Below are 7,663 nucleotides of genomic sequence, written 5' to 3'. Positions count from 1 at the left end.
TAGCAAAAAAAAAACACTAGTATAAATATCAGATACTCAAAGATAATAAAATAATACTATTTAAAACATAAATGTATAATAAAGGATTGCTGGTATCGTTGCCTCACCAATCGTAGTCAACATCCCATCATCCTCCCACCTACACTTCGGTTCACCCGTTGCTTTTTAAAAAGCTATATCTCGAAAACTATTTAACGTAAATAACTCTATTAGGGCTCATATTTTAGCAAACTTACTATTCTTTAAATGACGTCTTCTTAGGTTTTGTTGTGTTGTTCCTACATTTTAAGATATAGAGTTCCGAATGAAAAATTAGTTTTTTTTTTATCGCTTTGAAACAGCCACCATTTTTTATTCCCCCTACCTATACTTGGCAGACTCATCAATTTTTACTATTAATAAAAAAAAAATTAGTTTTCATTAAAGTAATCAAAAATTGGGGTGAGATTACTGCCTTTTTTCTTCCCTTGCGCTCATGTACTATTATGGGTGCAGTACTTTTTGAGGAAGTAATATTGCTATACCAAAGGTTGTACAATAAGGTGATTTGATCAGAATCACGCTCATCCGCCAGATTTTTCACCAACTGAGGGTACCCACTTTATGAGGCTGGATGGACCTCTAGAGGCCTCCAGAACCCACAGGGTTGACTTCCAGCTGTAGTGCAGAATAAATAATTATCTGTCACAGCAGGATTCGAAACTATAACCTTGGAGTTAGTACCACAGTGCCTTACCACTGAGCTATCATGCTTTCTACGAGGATCTACGATTAAAAAAATATATATATTTTTCAAAATATTGGTTGACATTCCCCTATTACTTCGATAAAATTGCAAGTCAACCTAATAGTAACGGTAAACTAATTTCTTTCAATGGATTCTAAAGTAAAACTGTTCGCAAGGACGATGTTAAAAAGTTTACAACTCGCTAAGGGCGCGGAGGGCTGATGAGACAAATTTTTTAAAATGGCCGCCGTTTATTTTTAGATTTAAAGCTGGAACAATATTGAATGAGTCACAGGAACATTGCTGTCATGGTAACACGGACAAGCGCAGCAGAGATATCACTGTTGTTTGGCAGAGCTCTGAATATTAAATAAAGAAATAAACTTTCCTTTCTCCAAGGCATTTTTTTCTTTCTCACTTATTTTTTTTTTTTACTTACACAAATGATTGGTATTGAGTAATAGAAGATGAAAGAATGTGGATAAGAACAGAGGTTGTACAGCGGCGAGATAATCCCACCGCAACCCACTTAAACCTCACCTACTTACCTGCAACAAGTACAATAGGAATCAGTCATAGCTTTAGTATAGTTCAATATTAAAAATAAAATAATTCTTTCAAATTTTCTCGTCTGTCTTCTTAATTTTTTTTGTCAGCTATGAACAATAAATAGTAAATCAGTTTGCACCAAACTGCTTGTTGTTATTTAAAGCCATAAAAAAATGTTATCGAAATTAAACTGTTTTCTCCAATTTTGTGGTAAAAGAACGGACTTATTTATTTGTATTCCTTACCAAATATGGAAATGAGAACATAATGTACATAATTTGAGTCCAATACGGTAGATCTAAAAATAGAAATTTTCAACATTTGTACATTCCAATAAACACTTGAATTAAAAAAAAAAAAATTCGTGCGTTCTTCTTGCAACTTTTACCATCCCCTTTGAGGGTGTACGCAAGGTTAGCTGTTTTATACTATCCTACATAGAAAATCTAATTAAAACCAGAACAGCTATTCTAGTTTTTAAAAACAATTCTCAGGCCACTGCTGATGTATGGCTGACGTCTGGGGAACGGCATCCTTTACGAAATGGAAAAAATTACAAATTTTAAAAATTTTCTCAGAATAAAGTCGTGAGAATTGCAGTGCTCGTTAGTTTGTAAGAAACAGCAATTGCATCGGGAATTACAAATAGAGACAATAAAGGATTACATCAAAAAAGGTTCATGAAGTTTCACTCCCGGTTATCTACAGATAAAGGATCTGTGACCTACAACTTGGGAAACCCAACCACAACCCGATCTTATCTTAATTTCTTTTTTCCCTCCTTCTTCTTTTTCTTAAATTCAGTTATTATTTAGTTATTTTTCTTTAAAACTTAAAATTGAGGTAGTTTTAAGAAGCTGAAAAAGTAAATTCCAGCCAAAATAAAAGAAATATAAAATTAGGTTCCCCATATCATACAATATGGATTAAATTTTAGGTTCTTAATCAGAGAAGTCATTTTTTTATGTATATTTGGATAAATGTAGAGAGTAATTAACGAGTTTGATTTGATTCAAACAAGATTCGGTAAGCTTTCCTTATATTAATATTATAATTTTTTTTTATTTATTTAATACCTGATCGTCCTGGAGGGTATTACATGGTTACTTTTTTTTTTAACCATTGATTATAGGGGGGTATAGTCTCGTAAAAAAGATACCCATAACTAAAAACAACGTTAGAATTTTAAAAAAAATATGAAGATAAAATAAATATATCAAATAATAATTATTAATAAAAGATAAAAGTAAAGTTAATCACAACATTCGTAGCTTAACATTTAACCTAACAAAACAAACATTTGCCCTCTTAATGGGTTAATTTGAAAAAAGGACGAGAAAAATAAAATAAAATAGATGTAATGTGAATAAATAGTTGATAAATATAGAATTTATAACAGAATGTCCTGCAGTAACCTGGGCTTAAGTCTTCGAGTGGAGGTTGGGTTTCCCAAGTTCCTATAACTCTAGGTAAATGGGAGTGGAACTTCATGAAATGTTTCTTTATATAATCTTCTATCGATTCCATTTGTAATTCCTGAATATTATAAATTAATCAATGAAGATTGTGATTGTACGATTCGGGTGTTTAATACACATTTTTTATTTTTACTGCTCGATTGTGCACATTTTAGGTTTTTTACTATACGAAAATTCGGTGTATAGTTATCAATAAGGTTAGTGTGATGAGACTATGAGTTGTGAGAGCTCGCTGTCGAGGCGTCCACATACAGTATTATATGGAGTTTATTTTATTTATTTCATTAAAAATAATAATCAGATATTTTTATTTTTCAGCCAATTAAGAAAATTAATGACTAATTATATTTTTTTTAAATATTTATTTATTGCTATTTACAACTGTACATTATAATACATTTAGTAAATATGATCTCGGTTAAATTGGAGTGTTACAGGCGTTTAGAAGAACTACCTGTTGGCAGCACTCTAATGACGTTTTACATTAACAGCTCTCGTGACCATCTTCTTTTCAGGCGCCTCGGAGGATTGTCAGGAATGGAAGAGGATGTAAGGTTAGAAACTAGGGTGTTTGAGCGGTTAGGGAGTTTGTAATAGAAGGAGTGATCGGTTTCATAGGGAACATTAAGGTCTTTATGTATGATTTTATTTGTGACAAAATAAGGAGCATTGAGGATTTTACGAAGGATTTTGGATTGTAAGGATTGAATACGAGAGGAATTCGAAGGTTAAGTGGAGCCCCAAAGCTCAACTCCATATGTCCAGATTGGCCTTATTACAGTGATGTAGATCAGTCTTTTGTAATGTGTTGGAAGTTTAAACGGTTTGTCTAGTAAGTGCTGTAATAGTCGGAATCGACGTGCAGTTCCTGTCTTTTAAGTCTTGTGTGAGGATTGACTGAATATTAATATTTTATAGAATACAATACATATAATATAAATAAGGAAACAATATTTTAATTGTAATTATTTTTATGAATATGTTAGGATAATGTTGTAGTTAGTGTTTTGGTACGTGGGTATTAGTGGAGGAGCAAGTGCGACAATTAAACCACCCCTCCCTGCAATGTCAATATTGTCGGATCAATATTATTGAAGGCCCCCTGACACCTGTCAATAATATTGCCTCATGTTAGGTCAGTTTGGATCTTGCTCTCTTCGCCGTCTTTCTTGAATATGAATCATGATAAATTTGATATCATTGTTATTGCATTGGCAATGGCGTAGCCATTAAAGAAGAAGCGATAATATGGTGTGGTGCGAGTATCACACATCATTTACTTACTATCCCACATACGTCCCCATGTTTTGTGTAGATTAATAGGCTTGTGTTTAAGTTATCGCTATTGAAAACAAAATAACTATAATAATAATAGACAAAACATTTTTATTTTCTCTCAAATTCAAATTTTCTTATTGTTATAAGTACTCACAAAAAAGTTGATAATTACAGATAAAAACAAGTTACATAGGAAGGGAGTTGAATAGTGGGGATAGGCGGATTTCTACTACCATTTGGCAGTAGAAATTCCCTCGAGAGGGAAAAAATCCCTGTCGAAGTTGCGGGTAATTTATTTTTCAATCGAGCGGTTGGGAATCGGTCACCTTCGGAGCTTCTCGGGTCCGTTCGGGACCGTCAGTAGAATCTCCTTTGGAAAAAATAGGATTTGGCCATATTAGGGGAGCTGAAGTAAAGTTTTTCCATAAACAATTTAGAATTCAAAAAATATATTGTTTATATTTAGGTCAGATATAAAAAATATCAGAGAATAAAAGAACTGTTAAAAAAATAAAAACCTACAAAATGAGTCAGAGATTACCATCTTAGTAGTTTTTGTTCCCGTTATTATTTAATTGTAGGTAAAAATAACCGATATGAAAACAATGAAACGTTTTATGAATTCAGTTGTAAATTCCTTGATTTCAAAATGTATTATTTTTAAATTTATTTCTATAATTGGTTTTTTTTTAAGTGTGATGTGAAATCTAAAGTTTTATAATTTAATATGAAAAATGAAACGAAAATAGTTGACCAGCTGTTGGCACTTTATCAATTAATAAAAAGAACTTAAAACAACAGAACATCTAACTTAATGGCGGTTGTAGTTGGTAAACAAACCCGAACATTACCTTCGCTGTGCTTGTACATCCGTTTTAACGAAAAATCGAACTTATGGAACTATTGGTGGACTGGGAACGAAAAAAAAAATAACAGCTGTTATTCGTTTCGAATAACAGTTCATTCGTTTTGAAAGAATTGTTATCAAACGTTTGTCGTGTTAAATGTATTAAATGTTTAGTAGTTCACTATATATCTTGGAGAAATACCGACTTATCGTAAACTGAAATATTCAATTGTTTCTTCAATAAAATCGGTATTTTTGTCGTTTTAAAGTTTTTTGAAGCTGATTTATGGAATATATTGCAGCTTTGTTTAAATAGCTGATTTGATATGGAAAAGGCCAACGCAAAGTAAATAAAAAAAAAAAATCGTGTGCCCCTGTTTTTTGAAAAAAAAGTCTAAAAAAAACGATGAATATTAATTTCACAATAATAATAGATAGTGTTTATTACTGTCAGTGTTTATCAAAACTAAGAGACTGTTATGAAATAGTTAAAATATTCTTTCAAGCAAAAATCTTTATTTTTTTCTAAATTTTCACATAAGCCCTTCATTCGCCCATGGTTTCAAATTTTTTACACCTTAGACTATCCAAGAGTTTTTTAAGAGTATTTTTTAAAAAAAGTTTGATATTTTTTAAATACTTCTTAAATTTTATTAATTTTTTAATGACCTTTTAAATACCTTAAGGGATTTTTAATTACTGAAATTCCCGCCCCCCTTTTTTTTGTTAAAGACTACTTTCAATATTAATATTTATTAAAAATTAGATATAAGAAAATTTGTTTTGTACGAAAAAAATTATGACAATAATAATAATAATAATAATAATAATAGATAACTTTCCTTAGAATTGTTATATTTAAATTCCTTGTTACTATTATTATATTCGTAATGAGGTGTAGATAATTGACCGTAGATTACTAACTGTAGAAGTTGGTCGGGGAGTGCGGTCAGCAAAGAACAACATAAATAAACAAAACAATATTTATTTGATGCCGGCATAAAATAAATATTGTTTTGTTTATGTTGTTCTTTGCTAACCGCACCCCCCGACCAATTTCTCCAATCAATTATTATTACATTCCTTCGAAAATTATATATTTCACAATAACAATTACTGCATAATGTTTATTTCTTAAAACTAAGGGTTATCTGTTATGAAATAATTTTTAGTTTTAAATCGATAAAAATTATTTATCAGCTGTTAAGTAAATATTTCTCTTTAAAGCCATTTTAATTCAATTTTTTTTTAATTACTGGTCTAACGGCGAACCGTCCCCCATTTTACAATTTTCTCTTTGCTCAAATTGCAGAACTATAATTTATATGTACACAGCAGTTTTACGACCCATTTTTATTATTATTATTATAGTAATGTGAAATAAAATATTACCCGGTTATCATTAAAAATATTTGTATATAATACAGAGAAATGGAAATAGGATTTTTAAAAAAAATATCTTGGGGTCAATTGGATTAAAATTGTTGAAATATTAACAAAAAAACTTATCCCAACCAGCTCAGCTATCACGTCCTTATATTTAATTTAATTTGGTTCAGAAACTGAAGTAATTAATTTACTATTATGAAAATAATACAAAATTAATATCTGAACCACATAAAAATTGACAATAACTTTTAATAATCCTCTTCATCAATTTTAATATATTCAATATTTTTTGTGAAATCCAAACTATGCTGACCCTCTACAGTGAATTTAGAGTATGTTTGGTAGAGATTTGAGTAAATAAAACCAATATGGAATCAAATCGTAAACCATTAATGAAACAAGCGTGTTCTTCTCTTAAGAGTAGCTTAGATTTTGAGGAAACTTGCTGAAAGTCTCCTTAGAACCCAGTAACTTTTCATACGTATCATACATCTTTTTGAAAAAAAAAAAAATTAAACATATAAAATAAAGCATGATTCAAAAATTATACATTTTAAGGTAAACTATTTATATGCTTATTTTAAGGTAATTCCTTAAGAAAAAAGAAAAAAAAATTCAATCGAAATCCGATCTTGGAGTTATTCTCCCAGTTTAAAAAATGCCGGAGTCCGAAAAAATGTAAAAATAATACAAATAAAATCGTTTGAATAGTGCTATTAGCAACGATACGGTTGTTTTTTTTTACAGTTTTGTCCTTGTTTTCTATTTTTTTAAAAAATAATTTTCATGGAAAACAACTTAATTTCGGTTTATTAATTTTTTTTATTATTTTGAAATCTTCACAGTTCCTGGAATTGTGTGTGCTCTTTGAAAGGATAGTTAAATTGTGAAATAAGATGAACTTAAAGAATAAATAAATAAACCTATAAAATCTCTAATGGACCAATACCAGTGAAGTTATGATGAGGAATTATAGTTCTGGTCTTACCAGGCATTTTTTAAGTAATGTAAAGTAATGTTTATATTAAAATGATAAATTTTTAAGGATAAATTAAAAAGGTAATAAAATAAAAATAATATTTTTATAGGACTAATATTTGTTCAGATACAGGAAAGAATTATTGTTTTGGCCTTAGAAGTGGCAAGGAAATTAATAGTTGTGGATACACCATATATATATATATTAAAATACCTTAAAAATTAAAAATACCTTAATAAATGTATCCTTTTTATTTTTAATAATAAGTTATTACTAATAGCATTGTCATTATTCACATAATTGGATATTAGATTTTTATTTGGTTGTATACCACAAAATCTCAAAACATAGACTGGATAAGATGTGCAGGTTTTGTCTGCTTTATTATATTAAACATATTTTTCTGTTATAATATG

This window comes from Halyomorpha halys, unplaced genomic scaffold (assembly GCF_000696795.3).
Source record: "Halyomorpha halys isolate HHAL.00 unplaced genomic scaffold, Hhal_1.1 Scaffold1051.1, whole genome shotgun sequence".
In the NCBI taxonomy this organism is placed as follows: domain Eukaryota; kingdom Metazoa; phylum Arthropoda; class Insecta; order Hemiptera; family Pentatomidae; genus Halyomorpha; species Halyomorpha halys.
The sequence above is the reverse complement of the archived record's forward strand: the minus strand, read 5'-3'. Positions refer to the sequence as shown.